Raw genomic sequence first — 9,835 nt, 5'->3', positions numbered from 1 at the left:
GTAACTCCTACATGGGTTATTTTGTTTGGGAAAATGATTCATTTTGGTTCTTATGTAAACCAATTATTCGTAATTTTGGTGGGAGTGTAAATAACCCTGAATGCCTTTCCTTGCACCTTATTTTGGCACTCATTCCTGTTTTCTACTACCAACTTCCTGTCCGTGTGTAGAAGCTTTTATTTTGATGGGACAATTTCCTGTAAAACTGTTTTTGGCGCAGTTTTCAGCAGCAGTCGCGGGAGTTTAGAAAAGTGATGGCTTAACGGAGCCTATGGTGATTTCTTTTGTCATTAGCAGCCCCCTTGATAGAGGCACAAGGTATGGTTATGATGTAAATAAGGAGACGTTTAGATGTTTTTGTGACAGTCGCTACATTTGTTAAATGTTACGTTGAAACGAACTTCATGTTATAAGGTTTACGATTGTAAGAGTGTGGATTATTTTGCTTACACGCTGTTTCTATGTATACATCCCCAGCTCTTATGGTGAGATTGATGGTTTACTGCCATTAAACCTTCAAAACGTCATCAGTAAAGTGTCATCCTTCATTCGGGGGGGTTCGCTACAAAGACCACACCAACATCACTCCTCTGGTTTCCATCTGGAGACAGTGTTCACATTGCATTCTGTGGCTGCTGTCAGCAGCAGTTATGCAGTTTAAGGTAATTTCATGGTTTTAAGTTGCAATAATACAATATAGTAAAATACTTTATTTTTAATAAATCTGATTTAATGTACACATTGTTGGGTTTAAAACACACATTTAAAGGTTCTACAAAATGTTTCCAGGGTGGAACCAACCAATCGTCAACCCTAAACAACCAGTCTGTAGTTTAGGGTTGACGATATTTTCAGTTACACGCTACATTTGGTAAAGGGCAGCATGCTTTCCTCTCTCAGTTGGTGGTAGAGAGTTGCAGACACATGCAGTTGTCATGAATCACTGTGTGGCAGGCAGGAGTTGGACCCAAGATGCAGGCAGACTCGAGGGATGAACTCAAAAAACTCAAAAAACTCAGCTTTATTTGCTGACAGGGGAAAAGCATAGTTCTGTATCGAGGCTTCGAAGCGTGTCGAGTAATTGAGGGGGCGTTTCCGCGACGCGCGTATCGAGGCTTGCTTCATTTATGGGAGGAGCTGAAAATGATGACGTCCGAAGCCTCGCTGCCCGGCTGTACCACGTGACTGGTTCATAAAGCGGTTCGAACTTTGCCGCGAGCTATGACAGCGATACAAACCCCTCAGACTTCAATCAAAATGTGGGTGTTTGATGGAGAGTTGCGGTTAGTGAGAGTTTGGAGACAATTTGGAGGTTTATGAGAGTGAGGAGAGAAAGTCAGGAGAGAATGGAGGCAGCTAAGAAGAGGAGGATGTCCTCCCCTGTGTGGGAACATTTTGATTTTATTCCTCCCAACAAGGTATGTAAATTTCTACAGAAGATGTATTTTCATAACACTGATGGTGCAATACAATTTATGTTACGCGGCTTTACTTTTGTACAAGGTGAAGTGTTTGCTATGTGCCAGGGAGCTGGGATATAACAACAACACCTCATCCATGCTTAGGCACTACAGAGCTTTGCATGAGAATAAGGGGAACAGCGATTGTGGAGCAAGACCAGGTGAGCTATCAAATGCCATGATAATATAGCATGCAGTAATGTTACTAAATGATATAACAATATTATACAGCTGTAATAAGTTACGTGTGTGATATTTATATTTGTGCTTTGTCTTTATTGTCTTTCCTCAGGAGAACAATCTCAAATAGATGAAGACCTGGTTAGCATGGTGATTGAGGACTCCCAGCCATTTAGCATTGTGGAGGAAAGGATTCAAAAGATTTGTTAAATCATTAAATCCTAGCTATGTTCTCCCCACTAAAGGTTATAAAAGCAGTGAATATTTAGTTTTTACTGAATAAAATATGGGCAGGACTGAGGCCTCAGTGTGTAGCTGTCCATACCTCAACATTAAAGAGCACAACCACTGTCCACACCTAACCACACCTCACCTCACAGTAAATGATCATTTCCATTTTAAGCATTTCCAAATAATCATTTTCCATACTGCCAGTATAAATATACACAGTATACTGTCATCACTACAATATACATGTTTTACACACTCCTTTTGTTGTTGACATTTACAGGCTGTGTGCAAAAGGCCACACTCTTCAAATTCATGCCAACTAATATTTTTACGTCCAGTAGGTGTCCTGCTAGAGCAAATGAAGCTTCAAGAAGCTTTGTGCTGGGGTGAACCAATTGGATGAAAAGCTTCAGTGCTTCATGAAGCTTCATCTGCCCATCACTAGAAAAGCATACTAAACTAAGAAAATATAAACTCACACTTTACAGAGAGGCACACGAGGAAAAACACCGCTTGAGGGACAACACGACACTGACTCAGAGAAACACCGGGTTTAAATACACTGGGAAGTAACGAGGGGATGAGACTCCAGACTCCAACTCCAGTCCTGGAGAGGCACTGTTCTTTTTTTCTTTAGCTTTTAGATGCATCCTTGTTCTGACACACCTGAATCAATTGAATGGCTTGTTGTCAGGCCTTTGCCAAACTTGATGCCATGCTGAAGAGCTAATTCAGGCATTTGATCCAGCTGTGTTTGAGCACGTCACACATGCTCCTGCTACTCCCCCTCTTTTAGTGGAACTAGATTCAGTGATTCAAATCGTTGGTACTCTCTGGTCTTCATGTGGTTTCACAAGTCTCAACAGACAACATAAACGTCCCCAAATAAAGTGGAGCAATAAGCACAGCGTGTTGGCTGGCCAGAGTTCTGGACACTGAGTTGCCCAGAGTGTAATTTATTTTCTCAGCGTTTCTCAAATGTTCTTAAATACAGCTTCATCTTTGAACTAAAAACCAGCTTGAAACCATGGCTCTCACTCGAACCCCGAAACAACCTCCAAAGAAAGGAAGTCAAGCACTCATCTTCCCCGGTGTCCTAATGGATAAGGCACTGGCCTCCTAAGCCAGGGATTGTGGGTTCGAGTCCCATCTGGGGTGCTGTCCAGCAGAGTGGCGCAGCGGAAGCGTGCTGGGCCCATAACCCAGAGGTCGATGGATCGAAACCATCCTCTGCTATGTGTTTTGGATGGCCCGATTCTCTGAACTGTGTCCAAAAACAGACAACACTCAGGTCCTGTTCCCCAAAAATGCAGACAAGTAACCCTGTAGTACAGGCACCGAATGAGTCAGTCATGTACCATAACTGCCCCCGATCACCAAAGGCGACTCCTTATGTGTACATAGAGCCTAGCACAGGGACTCCAACTCCAGTCCTGGAGAACTACTTTTTTTCTTTAGCTTTTAGACGCATCCTTGTTCTGACACACAGAATCAGAATCGGAAACTTTATTGTCATTGTCATGAGAACAACGAAATTAAGAATGGTCCCCGATCATTGCATCATCCCTAGCAATATCAAAATATAAATAAAACAATAAAATTCAATAAATAAAATAGAGTACTTAAAATACTAATAAGATATAACAGTAAAACATTCACATACATTCCCACACACATGCTTCAGACCGTGCATAGATTAACACAAGAGTGGCGTGATGGACATTTTTTTGTAGTATTCAGATGTGTTATTGCAGTTGGATAACAGCTGTGTTTGAGTCTATTAGTCCTTGCTCTGATTGCCCTGTACCGTCTGCCTGAGGGCAACAGTTCGAACAGGGAGTGGCCAGGATGTGAGGTGTCTTTTATGATGTTTTGGGCCTTTTTAAAACAGTGGGCGTTGTGTAGAACTTCCAGTGTGGGGAGAGGGCAGCCAGTGATCTTTTGGGCGGTGTTAATGATCCCTTGGAGTGCTTTCCTCTGAGCCCCTGTGCTGCTAGTGTACCAGATGCATATGCAGTAAGTTAGAACACTCTCAATGGTGGCTCTGTAGAAGGACACCAGCAGTCTCTGTGTGATGTTATTCCTCCTGAGAATTCTCAGGAAGTACAGTCTCTGTTGGGCCTTTTTCAGCAGCTCGGAGGTGTTCACACTCCAGGAAAGGTTCTCCTCTATATTGACTCCCAGGAAGCGGAAGCTTGCCACCCTTTCTACACAGTCCCCATTTATGAATAGTGGTTGGATCTCTGCCTTTTTCCTTCTGAAGTCTATTATGAGTTCTTTGGTTTTTGAAGTGTTGAGGAGGAGGTTATTGGCCTTACACCATGACGTCAGCTGCTCCACCTCGTCTCTGTACGTAGACTCGTCTCCCTTGGAAATGAGCCCCACCACTGTGGTGTCATCTGCAAATTTCACAAAGATGTTGCTGTGGTGGCGAGGAGTGCAGTCGTGTGTGTAGAGAGAGTAGAGCAGTGGACTGAGCACACAGCCCTGGGGTGAGCCAGTGCTGAGACTCAGGGCTGAGGATGTGTGATGGCCAACTCTGACTCTCTGTCTACGGCCCGAGAGGAACCTATTGATCCACATGCAGGTGCTGTATGGAAGCCCCAGGTCTTGTAGCTTGGCCACCACTTTGTGTGGAAGGATGGTGTTAAAAGCTGAGCAGTAATCCACGAAGAGCATCCGCACATAGCTACCATGCTCTTCCAGGTGAGTTAATGCCGCATGGAGTGCTGTGGCTACAGCGTCTTCCGTGGATCGGTTTGCTCTGTAGGCAAACTGGTGTGGATCCAGGCTGCGGGGCAGGGCTGCTGTGATGTGTCTGCGGACCAGCTTCTCAAAGCATTTCATTACCACTGGGGTGAGTGCCACCGGTCTGTAGTCATTCAGGCCGGTGATGTGGGGCTTCTTAGGCAAGGGGACTATGGTGGAGGACTTCAGGCAGAGTGGGACAGTCGCCTGTGCGAGGGATTTGTTGAAAATCCTGGTGAAGATCCCAGCCAGCTGTCCTGCACAATCCCTCAATATTCAACCTGGCACACCATCAGGACCCGCCGCCTTCCTCAGGTTAACAGCCTGCAGCATGCGCCTCACCTCGTGCTCTTCCAGGGTGAGGGTGGTGCTGCTATGGGTGGCGTGTTGCTGCTGTGGCTCCAATACCTCCGGTACCCTGGTCTCAAAGTGGGCAAAGAAGATATTCAGCTCCTCTGCCAGCTCCAGGTCACCGTCCGCAGCTCCGAGATTGATCTTATAGTTGGTTAGGTGCTGGATGCCTTGCCACACCTGCCGGCTGGTATTACTCTTCAAATGGTCCTCGATCCTCCTCCTATAGTCCCCCTTTGCCTCTCTGATGCCTCTCTTCAGGTTGGATCGGGCTGTGGTGTAGTAATCCCTGTTGCCAGACCTGAACGCAATGTTCCTCTCCTTCAGCAGCTGCCTGACCTCCCGGGTCATCCAGGGCTTTTGGTTGGGATAAGCCCGGATCCGTTTGACTGCTGTAACAGTGTCTATGCAGTGTTTTATATAGCAGAGGACACCGTCTGTGAACATTTCCAAGTCCTGATGTTCAAAGATATCCCAGTTAGTCCTGTCAAAACAGTCCTGCAGCTGCTGAGAGGCACCCTCTGGCCATATGGTAATATTCTTTGTGATGGTAAGAGCAGTTTTCTTGAGGGGGGCATATGCAGGGATTAGAAACAGTGACAAGTGGTCAGACTGACCCAGATGTGGCAAAGGTCTGGCCCTGTAGCCCATTTTGATGTTGGAATAAACTTTGTCCAGAATCTTGTCACCCCTAGTGGCACACTTGACGTGCTGGTGGAATTTGGGGATTGCTCTTTTTAAGTCTGCGTGATTGAAGTCCCCTGCTACGATATGTACAGCGTCAGGGTAAGTGCTCTGTTTATTATTGATGTTTGTATGCAGGAGTGCGATCGCAGAGTTAGCATTAGCATCTGGTGGTATGTAAACAGCTGTTATTATGACAACGGTGAACTCCCTAGGTAGGTAGATGGGCCTGCATTTAACAGTCAGATATTCAATGTCCGGTGAACAGTGACGGTCTATTATCACTGTGTTGGTACACCAGCTGTTGTTCACATACATACAGAGCCCCCCTCCTTTGCGCTTACCGGAGTGCACTGTTCGGTCATGTCGCTGTGTGGTATAGCCTGCTAGCTCAATAGCAGAGTCTGGAATGGATTGATGTAGCCAGGATTCAGTGATAAGAAGGATGCATGAGTCTTTGATGAAGTTATTCGCTGCTATTTGCAATCTCAATTCGTCCAACTTGTTCGCGAGGGATCTGGCATTTGTGATGAATAGGCTGGGGAGCGGTGGTTTGAGTGGCTGCCTCCGTAGCCTGGCTAGCGCGCCGGCCCTGCAGCCTCGCCGTCTCCTTCTCTCTCGACGCCACCTGCGCCTCCACCCCGAAGGGATAACAATCCATGGGGAGCCCGGACTCCTCGCTATTTCCACCGGTATCTTGTGTAAGCGGACAAATTTGCTAGTCACGCTCTCGCGGTAGCTTACTCCAATCTTGAGGAGATCATGTCGGCTACAGATGTTATTCGCTTGGCTGGTAGAACACAAAAACAAACATAAGGCGTACAAAATTATCCAAACATAGCATCGATCGGTAGAACACTGAGCTGCTGCAACTACGTGCGCCGCCATCTTGAAAGCCTGTTAACCACCTGAATCAAATGAATGGCTTGTTGTCAGGCCTTTGCCAAACTTGATGCCATGCTGAAGAGCTAATTCAGGCATTTGATCCAGCTGTGTTTGAGCATGTCACACATGCTCCTGCTACTCCCCCTCTTTTAGTGGAACTAGATTCAGTGATTCAAATCGTTGGTACTCTCTGGTCTTCATGTGGTTTCACAAGTCTCAACAGACAACATAAACGTCCCCAAATAAAGTGGAGCAATAAGCACAGCGTGTTGGCTGGCCAGCGTTCTGGACACTGAGTTGCCCAGAGTGTAATTTATTTTCTCAGCGTTTCTCAAATGTTCTTAAATACAGCTTCATCTTTGAACTAAAAACCAGCTTGAAACCATGGCTCTCACTCGAACCCCGAAACAACCTCCAAAGAAAGGAAGTTAAGGAATCATCTGCCCCGGTGGCCTAATGGATAAGGCACTGGCCTCCTAAGCCAGGGATTGTGGGTTCGAGTCCCATCTGGGGTGCTGTCCAGCAGAGTGGCGCAGCGGAAGCGTGCTGGGCCCATAACCCAGAGGTCGATGGATCGAAACCATCCTCTGCTATGTGTTTTGGATGGCCCGATTCTCTGAACTGTGTCCAAAAACAGACAACACTCAGGTCCTGTTCCCCCCAAAAATGCAGACAAGTAACCCTGTAGTACAGGCACCGAGTGAGTCAGTCATGTACGATAACTGCCCCCGATCACCAAAGGCCACTTCTTATGTCTACATAGAGCCTAGCACAGGGATTCCAAGTCCAGTCCTGGAGAGGCACTGTTCTTTTTTTCTTTAGCTTTTAGACGCATCCTTGTTCTGACACACCTGAATCAAATGAATGGCTTGTTGTCAGGCCTTTGTCAAACTTGATGCCATGCTGAAGAGCTAATTCAGGCATTTGATCCAGCTGTGTTTGAGCACGTCACACATGCTCCTGCTACTCCCCCTCTTTTAGTGGAACTAGATTCAGTGATTCAAATCGTTGGTACTCTCTGGTCTTCATGTGTTTTCACAAGTCTCAACAGACAACATAAACGCCCCCAAATAAAGTGGAGCAATAAGCACAGCGTGTTGGCTGGCCAGAGTTCTGGACACTGAGTTGCCCAGAGTGTATACAGAGTGTAAATTATTTTCTCAGCGTTTCTCAAATGTTCTTAAATACAGCTTCATCTTTGAACTAAAAACCAGCTTGAAACCATGGCTCTCACTCAAACCCCGAAACAACCTCCAAAGAAAGGAAGTCAAGCACTCATCTGCCCCGGTGGCCTAATGGATAAGGCACTGGCCTCCTAAGCCAGGGATTGAGGGTTCGAGTCCCATCTGGATTGCTGTCCAGAAGAGTGGCCCAGCGGAAGCGTGCTGGGCCCATAACCCAGAGGTCGATGGATCGAAACCATCCTCTGCTATGTGTTTTGGATGGCCCGATTCTCTGAACTGTGTCCAAAAACAGACGACAGTCAGGTCCTTTTCCCCAAAAACGCAGACAAGTTACCCTGTAGTACAGGCACCGAGTGAGTCAGTCATGTACGATAACTGCGCCCGATCATCAAAGGCGACTCCTTATGTGTACATAGAGCCTAGCACAGGGACTCCAACTCCAGTCCTGGAGAACTACTTTTTTTTATTTAGCTTTTAGACGCATCCTTGTTCTGACACACCTGAATCAAATGAATGGCTTGTTGTCAGGCCTTTGCCAAACTTGATGCCATGCTGAAGAGCTAATTCAGGCATTTGATCCAGCTGTGTTTGAGCACATCACACATTCTTCTGCTACTCCCCCTCTTTTAGTGGAACTAAAAGTAATTAAAAGAACAGAACTGTAGATAAATAAACATACCTTTATCCTGTCAGCTAGATACTTGTCATGCTTAATGGCAACAATGTTGCGTTTTTCATTTCTCAAATGGTAATGGTGTTATATGTTTGATGGACATGAGCTTTATGAATTTCAAACTAAAGTATTAATTAAATTACTAAAAAAAAAGAAAAAAAAAAGAAACCAATGCTCCTCTTGCATTCTTGTTAATAACTGCAATATATTAATCACTTTCTACTAAACTGGCCCTTTTGATTACTGCACTAACAAACATTTCCAGTCCCCGTACCTTAATACTAAACCTAAAACCAATCAATGACATGAGCCTGATGTTAACAGGTAGATTACCTCAGTTGATGGATCTGATTGGTGCAACATCTACCGAGTCAATAGTGCCTGTTAAAAAAAAAACCAAAAAAAAAAAAGTCTGGTATAAGACCATGACACCTGAAAGAACATATTTACATAACATGCAGTTACGGCGTGACGCAGGTGCTCATGATGCAGGTAGGCAGCAGATTGTGCATTTTGGAATGTTAGTTTATTTAAGCTTATTCACTTAAATAAGGGTAAAATGCTTGCCTTTTTCCAAAGGGTAGAATCACCTATTTATTTATTTTTGATTAAAGATTTTTTAAAAATTGTCATTTGACAAATAACACAGTTTAACAGGTACTTGGAGGTTCTTATTTCTGCTTGAATGTACTTACATCTGATTATTGTTTATTAACTTCTCATTTAAATATCACAGAATCAAGGTTAACATGGGAATAACATTTTCCAATCCTCAGTGTCAACGTTCAAATAGTCTTCCGTATGATGCAGTTAGTATGTAGGCCTATTTACAAAGAGTAGTTATGTAGCATGTGAAAAGGATGACAACATGTCAGTTTAGTCAGTTAAATTCTCTATATTTACCAGGCAGTGAGCTTTGCATTGAGCTTAAGTAGACTGTGATACAAATGCACTTGTATATTTTTTGCAGCATGTATACAGTAATGGACTGGTATGAGAACACTGGAAATGTAAAAGATGGTGTGAAATTTGTAAAATTTCTCCTGTGTGATTTATTTCAGTGCTGCTGCACTTTGATCATGAGTCAACATTGCAGTGTTTGCTTTTGCTTTAACACAAAATAGAAGTTGAACTCAATGCACAGATTCCCACTGATTATTCTCTAAATCAGAGACATCTGTTGTGTTGTAATAGAAATTGTTGTGCATTGTGTTTGTGATGAAATGGATAAAATGATGTTAATGCAAGTGCAACTCTGCTTAATTTTCTTTTTTATAAGGGTTGGCTTTTCCCCTCAGTTCAATGAGATGTCTTTAAGCAGAGTCATGCTGGGAGGCTTAGGTGAAGGGCCAATCATGTGGTCTCCTGACATGACAGCCTTATAGTGGATTTAAAGTGTCCAGTAGTGTCTGAGCCATCTATCTAGCATCTCATTTTTC

At 44.5% G+C, this 9,835-nt stretch overlaps 1 long non-coding RNA gene and 1 other non-coding gene across 2 annotated transcripts; both read left to right on the top strand.

Moving 5' to 3' along the window:
• Positions 1-1,492: 1,492 nt before the first annotated feature.
• Positions 1,493-1,940, top strand: LOC145424086 (uncharacterized). The gene is made up of 2 exons (XR_013905041.1): positions 1,493-1,621; positions 1,753-1,940. It is a non-coding gene; the product is annotated as an uncharacterized LOC145424086 (long non-coding RNA).
• Positions 1,941-6,981: 5,041 nt separating this feature from the next.
• trnar-ccu (transfer RNA arginine (anticodon CCU)) lies at positions 6,982-7,054 on the top strand. The gene has a single exon. It is a non-coding gene; the product is annotated as a tRNA-Arg (tRNA).
• Positions 7,055-9,835: the final 2,781 nt, after the last annotated feature.

Source organism: Astatotilapia calliptera, chromosome 23, assembly GCF_964374335.1.
Source record: "Astatotilapia calliptera chromosome 23, fAstCal68.1, whole genome shotgun sequence".
Lineage (NCBI taxonomy): Eukaryota > Metazoa > Chordata > Actinopteri > Cichliformes > Cichlidae > Astatotilapia > Astatotilapia calliptera.
Note: the sequence above shows the minus strand (reverse complement) of the source record. Positions and strands in the feature narration are given on the sequence as shown.